The 15234-nt window shown below is 45.7% G+C and overlaps 1 protein-coding gene across 3 annotated transcripts in view; it reads left to right on the plus strand.

The window, feature by feature from the left end:
- The first annotated feature begins 460 nt into the window (after positions 1-460).
- The window catches only part of ATP2A3 (ATPase sarcoplasmic/endoplasmic reticulum Ca2+ transporting 3), a 159144-nt gene continuing 144370 nt past the window's right edge, over positions 461-15234 (plus strand). For all 3 annotated transcript variants that reach the window (XM_061605528.1, XM_061605530.1, XM_061605529.1), the window contains exon 1: positions 461-628. The gene's annotated coding sequence lies outside the window, so the exon portion shown is untranslated. The remainder of the gene's footprint in view (positions 629-15234) is intronic.

Here is a 15234-nt window from a genome sequence, read left to right on the forward strand (position 1 = left end):
GCAAACAAAAGCACTAAAAACATTAAAACATCATAAAAACAAACTTTAAAACACATTGAAAAAAACATCTTCAAAAAAGTTACTTAAAAAAAGCTATCAAAACATCTAAGATTAAAAACATTTTTAAAAAGAAAGTTTAAGAACATCTTAACAAGCAATTCCAACACAGACGCAGACAGGGATAAGGTCTCAACTTAAAAGGCTTGTTGAAAGAGAAAAGTCTTCAATAGGTGGCGAAAAGATAACAGAGACATGAGCATTAAAGGTGGAGGAATCCCTCTGCATCGGGCATAGGAGTATATTTTATTTACTTATTAATTTATTGTGACATTTATATCCCACCTGCTGAAAGCCTCAAGCGTAGCGGGCTACTCATGGGGAGCTGATTCCTCATGAGTAGATCTGTCTCCTGTGATAGCTCTGATGGTCATCAGCTGTGCCTTAGGTGGGGCTTCTGGATGAAAGTCTCCAGTCCCTTCAGAAAGCAGCTGTGACCATTTCTGTGCTCCATTTTCTTGAGAGACTGTTGCTGGGAACCTGACTTGTGTGCCTGACTGTGGCATGTGACTGAATCGTTGCTTCTCTTATTGACTTGGACTGTGACCTAACCTTGCTCTCTGGGCATCCGGTAAGTCAATGGGCTCTCTGGGAGCTTCACTTCAGTTCCTAGAGGGGCAGCAGGACCCTTCCATGAGATGCTCTCAGCTGGTTCCCCTTCCCTGACTAGCCATGTTTCCTCCCACCCCTTTGCCAGTGCTGCCGCCACCACCACCGTCCATTTACTGGTCTCAGTGTGCACCACCACCCAGAGTGAGAGATCAAACAGGTGCCTGGAGATTAGGAATGGAAAGACCTGTCTGTTTCGGTCCGCTTGGCCTCTCATTTTTCCAATGTCAAATTCAGTTCTCTGCATTTCTACCGCGGTCTGCAATTTTTTTTTTAAATTCCCGTGAAAACTCTCCACCATTTGAGTGTGCATTTCTCCAAATAAAACGCATTTGTTTTATTTGAGAGAAGACAGACTCTGTTTGTCATCGGGGGAGGGCTAGCTCCACCTGCCTTGCCCCACCCTCCAGCCCTGGAAGCCTTCAAACGTAGCTTCTTTCAGAAGACTTTCGGGCCCTTTGGGTTGAGCTATGGAGGTTGGGGGGATGGGAGAGATTTTTGTATCGGCTAGTTTTTTAATATTTTTGCTTTGGCTTTCTTGTTGAGCTTTATGCTCATTTATGCTTTGATATATATATATATTAAGGTAGTGATTATACTTTTTATTACGTGGTGTGCTGTTGCATTTGAACTGTTTGTGTGAACTGCTTTGAGCACATGTGGATTTGTGGGAAATGTGGCATCATCATCATAATTTTTGTAGGCAGTTTTGAGAAAGGTACAACTTCTTGTTAGCCATTTCTCTTCATTTCATGCCTTCTTGCATGTTGTTGTCAACCCATGTATTCATCTGCATGCACACTTTCTCCTCAGATGGGCATTTTTGTAAAAGGTTGTTTAGTTGGGGGAACTGCATCCCGACATTCTAATAAATGCAAATTTTGAAGGAGGGCTGCTTCTCGGTTCCCATACGGTTTCGGAAATTGCGAATTTGATAAATTCTGCTTGAATTGTGAACTGAATCAAAATCCTCACCCGTCCCTACTGGAGGTTACTGGTCCTCCTTCCTTGTTCGTTAGCTCTGAAAGCTGAAAAGCCTGCATGTTGTTGATTCTGGGGGACTGACTCTCCTTTCAGTACTGCTGTTGTGCAGGGACTGGGGATAGAAAGGTCTATCAGTCTTGAGTCTCATGGTTTCTGCCTCCAGCACCCTGATCGCAAGTTGAACATGACCCAGCAGTGTGATGCTGCGGCAAAAAAGGCAAACGCGGTTTTGGGCTGCATAAACAGAGCTATAGTTTCCAGGTCGAGGGAAGTAATAGTCCCACTATATTCTGCATTGGTCAGGCCTCATCTGGAATACTGCGTTCAGTTCTGGGCGCCTCATTTTAAGGAAGATATAGACAAGTTAGAGCGGGTCCAGAAGGCGACGAGGATGATAGCCGGTATGGAGAACAAGTCTTATGAGGAAAGGTTGAAGGAACTTGGCATGTTCAGTCTGGTGAAGAGAAGGCTGAGGGGTGAAATGACTGCACTCTTTAAGTACCTGAAGGGCTGTCACATAGAGGAGGGTACAGATTTGTTCTCTGCTGCCCCAGAGGGTAGGACTAGGTCTAATGGTTTTAAGTTGTAGGAGCGTAGATTCAGATTGGACATTAGAAGGAACTTCTTGACAGTAAGGGCGGTTCGGCAATGGAACGGACTGCCTAGGGAGGTGGTGGGATCCCCTTCGCTGCATGTCTTCAAGCAGAGGCTGGACAGCTATCTGCGGGAGATGCTCTAGCTGTGGATTTCCTGCTGTGAGCAGGGGGTTGGACTCGATGGCCTACAAGGCCCCTTCCAACTCTATGATTCTATGAAAACAGTTTCTGAGTCCTGTACCCCTGGGGTACATGCGATTGTGTAAAACCAACAAGGGACTGACATCAACAAAAAGAGACTTTGGATTGTTTTCCTTCTTCTGTAACCATAAATATTAATCATGGAGATTGTGGTGGGAAGCCGTGGCCCTTTCAGAAGTTGTTGGGCTGGTCTTCCCACCAGCCCCAGCCACCTGGAGGGCTACAGTGCCCCTGCCCCTGTAAACTCACTAGGGATTGAAAGATCTGCCAATTTCAGTTCTCTCAGTTGTTGTTGTTATCATTATTAATAATTTAAATTAATAATAATATATTTATATTAATATTATTATAATCTACTTATAGACTGCTTACTGTCTGAAAGATCTCAAAGCTGTTTACAACAGAATACACAAAGTACAATAAAAACCATACCAAATTACTTGACAAAGCAAAATACATGAACAATGTCCATAAATGTACACACAATATTAAAAGTGTATCATTCCATTTCGATTTATAGACCGCTTACTAGTTCCTCGTTTTTTTCCAGTCTGAAATTCAGTTCTCCACATTTATGCCGCGATTTGCAAAAAAAAAAAATCCTCGTGAAAATTCTCCAGTGTTTTACCGTGAATATCTCCTAATCGACCCACTTTTGTAAGCGGTGTTGACTCATGTACACATTTTTTGCAAGCAATTTCTCATCATACGATGGTTTTTTGTGTGTTATTTTTCACTCCTATATCCGTTCTTCTGCCCACTTTCCCTGAGCGTATGCGTTTTTGTAAACATTTTTTTGTGGAGTGACCTGCATTGCAACATTTGATCAAGTGCACGTTTCAAAGGATGGCTGTGTTCCAGTTCTCTTGTGGTGCAAATTTGATAGATTCAGCTTGAAATGTGAACTGAATTGAATTTATCGCTCATCTCTAGTGGGTGCTTACATGCTTTACCATGCTTGAACTGTGTATTTCAATGCCAATCAGGAAAAAAAAACTCTTATAAGGCCCCAGTAGTTCAGCGGCAGAGAACCTGCCTTCTATGAAGAAGGGTTCCTTTGAGGTTGTACTGTAACGTGCCAATTGCTGGTGGCAGGGAGAGAGACCTTTCCTGCAATGATGCTCTCTCTATGAAACTGCCTCCCTTCTACGCTCAGACAAGTATCAACACTGATGGTATTTTGGCGCCTATTTAACAATTGATTTATGCTTCCAGGCTTTTGCTGGTGTTCAGTACGATTCCAGTAGATTATCATGGTGACGTTTTTTAACTCTGTCTGCAGGCATATGCTCCATTTTATTCCATCTTGTGATTTTACTGTTTCTGCCTTGGGGTACGGTGTTATGAAAAAGACACCATGGGCCCCCAAACTATGGCCAGGGGGCCACCAGTGCTCTGCAAGCCTCATGCAGCTTGTCTCTGGATTTCTGGCTGAAGATGGAAGGCGACGCATTCCTGGCGTTAAATATTCATACTGAGTTCTAGTAGTGTATGTATTTATTCTTTTATTTCTTGTATTTTACTGAGTTACAATTTGAATTCTGTGAAGTGCAGTACATCATATAAGATGTAAGAGAAGCAAGGAAAATAGAATTAAAAAACACACACGCAGTGTCCAGCGGGGCACGTTATGATTGCTACGACAGGCAGACAAAATCGTGAAGCGTCTTGGCGATTTTCAAAGTGTGGGAACCACTGTTTTATGCCTCTATTGTGTACCCCCTCAAAATAAAAGGCTTCTTATGCACAGTCTCTGCACATAGGAAACTGCTGTATACTGAACCAGTAATGTCTGCTCTGAGTGGCTACGGCTGTCCAGGATTTCAGGCAGAGTCTCTTCCTGGAGAAGCAGGAGATTGAACATGGGACCTTCTTCGTACAAGGCAGATGCCCTACCACTGAGCTAAGTCTCCTCTCCATCCAATTCTTCCAGACGCTTTCTGCCAAAGTATAGAATCCATCCCCAAACAATCTCCCAGACGCATCGCTTGGGTGGATTCCCACCCTTGAGCTAGAACCACTTTTATAAATCCTTCCTCTGCAGAGGGCGGCACAGCCAAAATGGCCTCCCTCCTCGCCAAGGATGGCTAACCTAGCAACAGTCACGTAGTTTTCTATATTTGCATCACTTTTCCAGACGACCAGAAAGGGTGATACGCTTCTCGAGCAAGAGTGTAAATTCGTTACTGAGGCCATCTGAGCCTCCCACTCACCATGTTAAAATTAATTTCCCTCTCTCTTTTTTTAAAAAATCCTGTTTATGTTGATTCCCCCCCCCTTCTCTGAAGAGTTGCCAGCCTCCTTCTGCCATCAGAGCAAGCTCTGGCGATGGCTTTGCTAGAAAACACAGCCTCATACCAGAAAGAGAAGATGGTGTTTTCTGTTGAGCAAGGGTCTGCAAGGGGCTTAGGAGGGATCAAGCCTCCCCGTTTTCAGTTCAGGAAGAAACGTGGTACGCTTTCTAATGTGGAATGAGTGAGGCCTATCTGTTTCTAGCAGAGACCCAAGGCAGGTTCAAGACATTTTGCTGCCTGAGGCCAGGGCTGGGTGAGAATTTTGATTCTGTTCCCGTTCCAAGCTGAATTTATTAAATTTGCACTTTCTAAAACAATATGAGCACCAACAAGCGGCCATCGTCTGAAAGTTTGCATTATTCGAATTTTGCAATGGAGTTCGCCAACCCAACGAGGTTTACAAAAATGCGTATGTTAGGGGAAAGTGTGCTGAAAAATGAATACAGGAGTGAAAATAACGTATAAGTGCATTGTATGACGAGAAATGGCTTGCGAAAATGTGTAGTGAGTCAAAACTGCATACAAAAATGTGTTTTATTAGGAGAAGCCATTAAAATGCTGTTTCAGAAGATTTTTTTTTTTTTAAATCACAAATTGTACCTAAGGCAACAGGGCAGCTGAGGAGGTGCAGAGTTTATTTACAAACATACAGGTTGCGCTGAGATGGAGGCCTGGCTTAGTAAACGCTCAGACAGACAGCCAAAGCCCGCTGCTCCCACGATCAGATCTCCAAGGAGAGGCAGTCAGCCCCTCCAAACTCTGCTAGCTTAGAGAGCCCCGGACTCTCTTCAAGCTGTGGCCGAATATTCTCGGCTCACAGCTCCCTTGCCTCGCCCACCCTAAGTGGGGGAGAGGAGAATATGAATGAATCATCCTCTCCAACCATCTCCTAGCCCTCCTGAGCTAATCTTAGCTTCTACGGAGACGCGTTACTGGAACATCATGAGCTATCAGCGCTTGTTCATCTCCTCATATCTGTCAGGTTGGGCCCTACAGACTCTGGGGGATGCCCATCTTGTGGCCCCGGTAGCGATCATAGCCCGTTATTCCAGGGCTGAGGAACCTCATGCCAGGTGGCCCAATGCGGCCCTCCTAGACTCTCTGTTTGGCCCTCAGAACTCTCTCCATACCACACCCTCTCTGCAGTTGTACCCTCGGTCCTCAGGCGGCACCCTTCACTGGTTCTGCTTCCAGGAGTGTTTTTGCCTTGGCTGGTGCATGTCTTCAGACTCTGATCATGTCTTTTGCATGCCTGGACGGAGGACAGGAGAGGGGTGCGTGTGTCTATGTCGGAACGAGCCTGCTATGTAAGGAACATTTGAGTTTGTTGCTTTGCCCACTTTTTCCTCTTAGCCTCACCCACCACTAGCAGGAGGCCCCCCAGAAATTTGCCCAGAAGGCCATGGGGTCCTCAAATGGAAAAAAAAATATTCCTAGGGAATGTTTTGCTTAGTCTACGACGCCTATTGCGATTTTTTCCTTGCATATTTTGCACTTAATTTTACATGCGATGTTGCTACTATAGAGGATGTGTTGTTCAGTTAATTGTAGTTTATCGATTGTGTTTGTGCCTGCTGTCTTCAGATGTTTGATTTATGTTGTGCACCACTTATTATTATTATTATTATTATTATTATTATTATTATTATCTTTGTTTATACCCCGCCATTTTTCCAAAACTGGAACTCATGGCGGCTTCCAGATAAAAAATACATATAATTAATAACATACAAAGTCTACATTAAAATAAGATTAAACTATTTCCAATATTAAAACCATACACACATATAGCTAAAAAAGTTCAAACTAGTTTAAAAATGATATAATAGACATTAGGGTTAGGGTTAGAGTTTTACTTAAATATAAAATGGAAATGGCCTGCCTGCAAGTTGATCCCGACTTATGGTGACCCTATGAAAAGGGTGTTCATGGTAAGCAGTATTCAGAGGGGGTTTCCCCTTGCCTCCCTCTGAGGCTAGTCCTCCCCAGCTGGCTAGGGCCTGCTCAGCTTGCCCCAGCTGCACGAGCCAGCCCCTTCCTTGTCCACAACTGCCAGCTGGGGGGCAACTGGGCTCCTTGGGACTATGCCGTTTGCCCACGGCTATGCCCACGGCTGCACAGGTGGCAGGGCACGTCACCCCTGAGCCACTCCTTGTGGGGGTGATCTTTAGCTGGCCCTTGACACCCAGGAGACACAAGCGGGGATTGGAACTCCCACACTCTGGACTCCCCGCCAGGCTCTCCTCCCCACTGGGCTAGACCAGCTGTTTAAATATAAGCGGTACATAAATGGTCTAAATAAATAATAATAAAAAAGATCCCTCGCTGCTGCGTTATATGGTGACGTGCAGGGCCTTCTTTGTGGTTGCCCCCCTGTTTGTGGAGCTCCCTCCCTCTCTGGACATAAGTCTGCCCCCTTCACTGATGGTTTTCAGTCTAAAACACTTTGATTCACACAGGTATTTAGGGGAAAGACTAGGAGTGGCTGAGCCAGGCAGAACTGCTTTACTGGCTTAATGTGGTGTTTTAATTAGACGTGGCTTAACGGTTTTGTCTTGTGTGGTTTCCCTTACCTTGGATCCTGTGGCATTGTCTATAAAAGTAAATAAATAAATGTAAAGGCATGTGAGGCATTGTCTGTTTGAAGGAGTGTTTTGTTTTTAAAAAATAAGCTCCCATCAGATGGTGAGCAGGAAGAGCCTTGAAGCTGTCCCTCAATGGTGAGCACCTGGATGGTGGACTGAGCAGGCACACAGCTTGCCTGGGCAGCCTCTTGTTCTCCATTTGGGTCAGAGGTATTACATTTGTATTTAAATTATAGTAATTATTTCTAAACGTGCATCTTATAGGCAGGGGTGCAGTTGTCCAGGGACTCTGGGGGGTCTTAGACCTTTTACTTTTTGGGGAGCAGGGTCCCTTTCTCTCCAGCATCCTGCGAGCCAATCAGCATGAAAGGAGAGTGTGTTAGCCACAGGGAAGAGTCTTTTGACTTGCTTCCTTGTCCTTTCCTGCTGATTGGAATTGGAGTGAAAGGAAATGAGTCAGCTGCTGAGCAGATTCTTCTCAGTAGTTAAGTCTCTTCCCTTTCATGCTGATTGGCTCCTAGGGATGTCTGTTGTTGTGGGAGAAGGCATTACACAAGGATCTCGTTCTCAACCCAGCAGGAGAAAATAAAGGACGGGTGTGTGTGGTTGTGACTATCATGAAGGGACCCTGAACTTCTGAATTTGCCACTATGCTACTGCTTATGGTTATAAACGAGATTTTATGAGTATCCAGTGCAGGGATGCAGCAGCACTGATGTTTCCGTTCCACTGCTGTTCGGGTTCCGCAAACAGCAATGTTGTTTGGCTCACTGTTCACTGTGGCCAAATTTAATAATGCTATTATTTATTATGCTTTATGATGTGAATGTGATTCCATGCCATTCATTTTGAGGTGGTGGGGGCGTCATCAATAACATACTGGGGGGGGGGATTACAACAGCAAATTGAAGAGTGATAGAAAAATGACAACCGCAAATACTGATCATATTTGCCTGCCTGATTTCCGTTTTGGTTTCCAGATGGCTGCATGGTCTGAGGCCGTTCTTGGTACCATTTAATTGTTGTAAACTGCCCAGAGAGCTTCGGCTGTGGGGCGGTATACAAATGTAATAAATAAATAAATAAATTCTCCATTTTGCTGGTATTTTCCAGCAATCCTAATCCAATGTTTAGTCCTACTTTGAGCAGACCCATGGAAATGAATGGATCTCAGTGAATCATGTCCATTAATTTCAATGGGTCTACTCTGAGTAGGGCTAATAATGGATACAACTAGGGCTGGAAGGATCTGTCATTTTGGATCTCTCAGGGCCCGTCCATACGACTGTATATTCTGCAAAGTTGTGTCCTCATTAATTCACTGTCGTCCATACGATGTTGCGAGCCAGTACGGATTTTTGCGTTCACAAATCCGCATTAGAAACACGACTGAAAAACTGATAGCTTTCCTGTAACGATAATCCACAATGCCCCAAACCTTCTTGCAATAAGTGGTCCACAGGTGTTCCTCCGTCATATGACAACCCATATGCTTTCCCACCCAAGAGCCCATTCACAAACTTGCTCATGCGTGGGAAGAAGAAGAAGAAGCGCACGAAAAGCAAACGATGTCATGGACCAGTCACTGAAAAGGGGTGGGCTTAGGGGAGTGGCCAGTGCTAAAGCAATTTAGACAAGGGGGGGAAGCCTACACATGTGGATGCTTGATAATTGGGCTTTCACAATAATCCAACCACAAACAGGACATGTATGGATCTTGAGTCCACCAACCAAATATGGAAAATGCGGGTTTTGTGGTTAGGTATGGATGGGCCTTATATTTTCCAGCCTTAAATTCAGTCCTCCACATTGCTGCAGCGCTTTGCCATTTGTTTTCTTCAGCATTTTAGTCTGAATGTTGTTGGGTTCTCCGGTGGCTGGTGGACCAATTAAAGTTTTAGTAAATTAGCAGAGTTTAGCTTAGTGTAGTTTGCTCTGTGCTGCATGGATGTGATTTTACCTGAGAGAAAGTGGGCTTTTACTTTGCTTTAAATCACTCCGACTTATACTTGGTTTCAGAACAAGCTCATTGGCGATCACTCGTGGCCGAGTAAGATTGTCTTCCAGGGTAAGTGACTGTGGAGGCCAATTCTGGATCCACACAGCCTCCCACAGTGAGGACATAGGCTTCCAGATGGAAGATGGTCACGATGAGGATTTGCTTGACGCGCCTTCCGCTTAGCTCGTTTGTCCCTTTTGTCTGTGCTTCTTCAAACTCCACAGCACCTTTGATAATGGCCGACCTCCAATTGGGACGCACATGGGCCAAAGCTTCCCAGTTCCCAATGCTCATGTTACCTTTTTTTAGATGAGCTTTGAGAACATCTTTAAACCTCTTTTGCTGTCCACCGATATTCCCTTTTCCATCCTTAAGTTGGGAGTAAAGTAGCTGCTTTGGAAGACGGTGATCGGGCATTCAGACAACATGGCCAGTCCAGCGACGTTGATGTTGGAGGATCATTGTTTCAACACTGGTGGTCTTTGCTTCTTCCAATATGCTAACATTAGAACAAGCAAAGACTACTTTATTAATGGAAATACGTACTGGATAGGAAAGGTGCTACTTCTGTTTAGCTACCTAAGTTGGAAGCTGCAATGACCATGCCTGGACGTTCCCCTCGTGCTAGAGGAGAGGAGACAAAGAGAGCATGGCTCCTTCTCCTCCGGTGGTCTGCAGAGAAGAGAGAAACAGGAAGGTGAGGTATGACTAGCTCCCTGAGACATATCAGTTTACGCGGAAGGAAGACAGAAAAGATGATCACAGGTCAGGGGCAGCTTAGCCTGCTAAGAGGACTATCTCTTTGTCTCTCTCCCCATGCAAAGAGGACCAAATGGGAGTTGCTCTTGCCACACTTCTAACGACTTTATCCTAATAAACATATTTTTGCAAGCAATTTCTTCTAACACGCCACCAGCGGTCTGCAAGCTCCGTTCACGCAGTGTGTCTGCAAAACTACAATTTAAAACCATGCAGCATCTAGCAGATTAAAATTGCCACAACAGGCAGAGAAACCATCTAGTGGTCTACTAAGTCCCTCAGCAATTTTCAAGTGGTCCATGGGGGGAAAGGTTTAGGAGCCACTGTCCTAATGCAATACATTTTTCCCCTGTTGTTTTCACTAATATTCATCTTTATGTGCACTTTCCTCTAATACAGCCTTTCCCAACCACTGCATCCCCAGGTGTTGCTGGACTACAACTCCCATCAGCCCCAGCCAGCATGGCCAAAGGTCAAGAATGATGGGACGCGTACTCCAGCAATGTCTGGGGACCCAAAGGTTGGGAAAGGCTGCCCTAATATATACATCTCTGTAAACATTGTGTGGTTGGAGAACTGCATTGCAAAGTTCAAACAAGTGCACATTTCAAAGGCTGACTGTTTCGATTCTTGCTGTGTTTTGGAAAGTGCGAATTTGATCGATTCGGCTTGAAATGCGAACTGAATTGAATTTCTCATCCATGCCTAGATATAGCCCTGTTACCCTGGTTTGATCCTTTGTTTGTGACAGATAAGTGGCCATCTAGAGGCACTGATGGTGCTACTCAGAGTAAACTGATAGAAAACCTGTCTTAGTATCTTCTTATAGGAATAACTCATCTGTGCATTGTGGGAAGGGCTATGCATACAACAATGCACATGCACAGAATCACAAACGCACTGTATTCAGTTGTTGAACTGGAAGATGGTTCCTGGGCTCAGTGAGCCCTTTTCAATTTCGGCCTGTTTCCTTCCCCCGCCCCCCGCCATTCCTCAACCATGAATTGCCCGGATCCTTTAATTTAATCAGAGAGCAAGGCTGTTCCCTCGGCTTTTCCCCAAACTGGAAAACAAAAGAGGCTATTTTTGTACACTCGATTTGTTTTCGGGGAAGCCTCTGTTAATTGACAGCAGACAATCTGTTTTGGGAAGTCTATGTGCTATTATTGCAAGTCAGCCCCCCGCCCTCCTTCCAGCAGGACTGCATTTTTATGTCCTCGGCGAGGGGACGGACGCTGGAACAGTACCCACCTCCACTCTGGTGCCAAGATTGAGTCAACTCTTTTTATATAGCTCGGGGGGGGGGGGAGAGACTTAGCAATCCATCATCCTTTCAACAACATCCTTTCTAAGGTCTGTTCCATGACTTTGTGCGGCCAGAGGTTTCCCTGCGTTCTAACCGCAGTCCTAAAATGGTGCTATAGCACATCGCAGACTCTTAATTCCCCTCTGGGAGATGGGTGGGTTGGCGGCGAGGTGAAGGAAAGGGCAATCTCCTCTTTCCGACTCCCCCTGCTTACTGCGCCAGCCAGGACTTGAGCCTTCTGGTCTGGGTCTCGAGTCATAAGGAGATCCTTGCAGGACGTAGATCGGGACAGGAAGCCTTTTTCGCGTCGAGGGCCGCGTCGCCTTCTGGGCAACCTTCTGAGGGCCATGTGTCTGTGGTGGGCAGGGCTAGGGGCACTTTTTTTACTTTGGTACAGTACACTAGTTTCTACACACATTTGCATGCCCTGCTCTGACCTCCATCCAGGCAAGCAAGGCCTACGACCTGAGTTTAAGGGTGCATTCCAGGCAGGCAAAAAGACTTTGGCCACAAGCAGGGGCAATGAGGGGTATGGCCTGTAGAGAGGTGGTGGAGCCATGGGGGATGTTCCGAGGGCCAGACAGAGAGGTCTGTAAGGCTGTGTTTGGCCCCTCTCCCCAATCTGCCTCTTATTAGCCATTGCAAGAACTGAGCCTCCATGTGCTGCAGTAGTTTACCTCTTAGCACCAGTAACTGGAGACATACAATCAGAGCTTGGAAGTCATGAGTTACAAAAAGGAGCAGGTTCGTAGCTTGGGGGTTCTCCTAGAACCATCTCTGTCACTTGAGGCTCAGGTAGCTTCGGTGGCACGGAGTGCCTTCTACCAACTTCGGTTGGTGGCCCAACTACGTCCCTATCTGGACAGGGATAACCTGGCTTCAGTTGTCCATGCTCTGGTAACCTCCAAGTTAGATTACTGCAATGCACTCTACGTGGGGCTGCCTTTGAAGACGGTTCGGAAACTGCAGCTTGTGCAAAATGCAGCGGCCAGATTGATAACAGGGACCAGACGGTCCGAACATATAAAACCGATTCTGGCCCGCTTGCGTTGGCTGCCTGTATGTTTCCAAGCTCGATTCAAGTGCTGGTTTTAACCTTTAAAGCCTTACACAGCTTGGGACCACAATACCTGATGGAACGCCTCTCCCAATATGAACCCACCCGTACACTATGCTCAACATCCAAGGCCCTCCTCCAGGTGCCTACTGCGAGGGAAGCTGGGAGTCTGGCAACAAGGGAGAGGGCCTTCTCAGTGGTGGCCCCCAAATTATGGAACGATGTTTTTGACGAGGTGCGCCTGGTGCCAACACTGTTACCTTTTCGGCGCCAGGTCAAGACTTTCCTCTTCTCCCAGGCATTTTAGCATGTGTTTTAAATTGTTTTATATTGTTTTACATTTTCAAATTGTGTTTTAAATTGTTTTTAAAATATGTGTTTTAAATTGTATATTTGTTTTAATGTTTTTGGTTGCTGTAAACTGCCCAGAGAGGTTCGGCTATGGGGCGGTAGACAAGTGCAATAAATAAATAAATAACTTGTAATTTATTATTTTTTTGAGGAACGGGAAAGGAATTCCTTTACATTTTGATTGGAATAGAACGAGGAGTAATTTTATTACTTTTGTGGAGTAATTGTAATGTTTCCAGCGTTACTTTTGGGCATTACTTGGAGGGGAGCAGGGGAAGTCTTCTGCTCCTCTGATTCGTGGATGAAAATCATGTGCCTCAAACTGGGCTTCTGTGCAGCGTCGCTCTTCCCTTGTGCTCTGTGGGTGGGGAGGAGGTGAGGAGGTGGAGAGTGAGACGGGGTGGGGTGGAGAAAACAATTGTTTAAAAAAATGGATGGTGGTGGTGAAGAATGGAGCGGGGAGAGAAAAAGGAGCCGGAGGGCAAGAACATGTATAAAGGAGGAGAAGGAGGCAGCAGCAGAATGGAGATAAAGAAATGTGGAGGTGTAAGATGACTGTGTGCGTGCGTGCGTATGTATGTGCGTACGTACATACTGTGTTTGCACTTGGCCTCCACCACCCTCTCTGGCTGCTTTGCTGCATTTGCAGTATTTTAACTTTTTTGCATCTCAGGGGAAAATGCTTGCTTGGGTGGGTATCCCTTAGTTGGTGGCAGGGCCGGGTCCGGGAGGTGGTGAAGTGAGAGAGATTCTGCTTGCTGGCTGAGGGGGGGGGGTTGCACTTGGTTTGACGTGCAACAATCTGAGTAGTGGCCTCTGCCTCCCTCCCCACCTCCCTTAGCAGCGGAGAGACCCCCATTGCTATCTTATGGATAAAAAGAACTATTCTACTACCTCTGTATGTGTGTGTTTATTTTTAATGTTGTTTTAGGCTACTTAGGACTGCAATAGCCAAGATCAGCACCTTGTAGGCACTCCAGGTTTTTTGTTTTTTTTAAAGTAACTTATGTAATTGTAGTGATTACTTTTGAGTAACGGCAAAGTCATCCATTCCTTTCAGAACAATTGTAATTCATTTCTTGTTAAAAGTAATCTTCCAAGCTCTGTGTACAATAATGTCCAGAAAGTTTTGCCTAAACCCCTTTTCTTGCCGTTTTTGGGTTCAAATGACAAGAAAAAAGGATTTCAACAAAAGAATAGGGGCAAGCTCTTTGGTGATGGAACGAACTTCCTTGGGAACTGGAGGTTTGTAAGTGCCCACCATCAGTTCCCTGTACCTTGGACCAGCGCTAGGACGAGATTCCCGTGGGGGTCCCACAGAGAGCGACAGTATTATCCTAGCAAAGGCCCATACGGTGGAGGCTGGTCCATTAAGACAAGTGGGGGACTGCCCCACCAATTGCTGGAAACCCCCCAGAGAGCTTCGGCTATGGGGCGGTATAGAAATGAAATAAATAAATAAATGGATCTGTCTGCCTGCAGCCTGCCGCCTTGCTTCCAACCAATCGGGGAGTGCCTCTGCCTTCCTTTGGCTGTGGCAACACCTGCAGTTGGTCTACCTGTCTCCTGACCTACCATTCCTATTGGGCACCTGCCACCACTGGTGAGGAGGCCGACAGGTGGGGGGGGGTCTGGCTGCAGTTCTTGGGACGGTGTCCTATTTATTTATTTATTTGGTTTATCAGTCGCCCATCTGGCTGATTGTCCAGCCACTCTGGGCGACATACAAAATAAAAACATACAAATACATTAAAACATTAAAAATCTCAACAATAATTATAAAACCTAACCCACCCCAAAAGCCTGCCTGAAGAGCCAGGTCTTCAAGGCCCGGTGGAAGCTCATCATAGAGGGAGCATGGTGGAGATCATTTGGGAGGGAGTTCCACAAAGTGGGGGCCACAATTGAAAAAGCCCTCTCCCTAGTCCTCACCAGTCTAGCTGTTTTAACTGGTGGGATAGAGAGGAGGCCTTTTGAGGCTGATCTTGTTGCATGGCATCCTTGATGAAGCTGGAGGCGCCCTAATGGACCAGAATCCATGGGCCCAGGAGAAGCTGAGAGGCTCATCTCCTTTCAGTCAGTAAATACAGCATTATATTACCCAGTGATACCCTTGGCCCCATGGCCAAGCTCCTCCCCCTATTATCATTATTATAATTTGAATTTACTGTATATCCCACCCTTCCGCTCGAAGGAGCCCAGGGTGGCAACGTAAACAAAACAATTTAACAAGAATATATATATATATATATATACACAGACACACACACATACTACTAGGTGCTCTGCCCCTGCTTGCCAACCCCTCCCTTCCCCAGATTACCAGTTGCACCTCACTGGGGCGGGAATTCCACAAATGGGGCCACCACTGCAAAGGCTCATGAGTAAATGATTCAGCAGGGTCCTTTCCAATAATTAAAATGATTCCTGTTTTGC

The sequence above is a fragment of the Rhineura floridana genome, chromosome 21, assembly GCF_030035675.1.
Source record: "Rhineura floridana isolate rRhiFlo1 chromosome 21, rRhiFlo1.hap2, whole genome shotgun sequence".
In the NCBI taxonomy this organism is placed as follows: domain Eukaryota; kingdom Metazoa; phylum Chordata; class Lepidosauria; order Squamata; family Rhineuridae; genus Rhineura; species Rhineura floridana.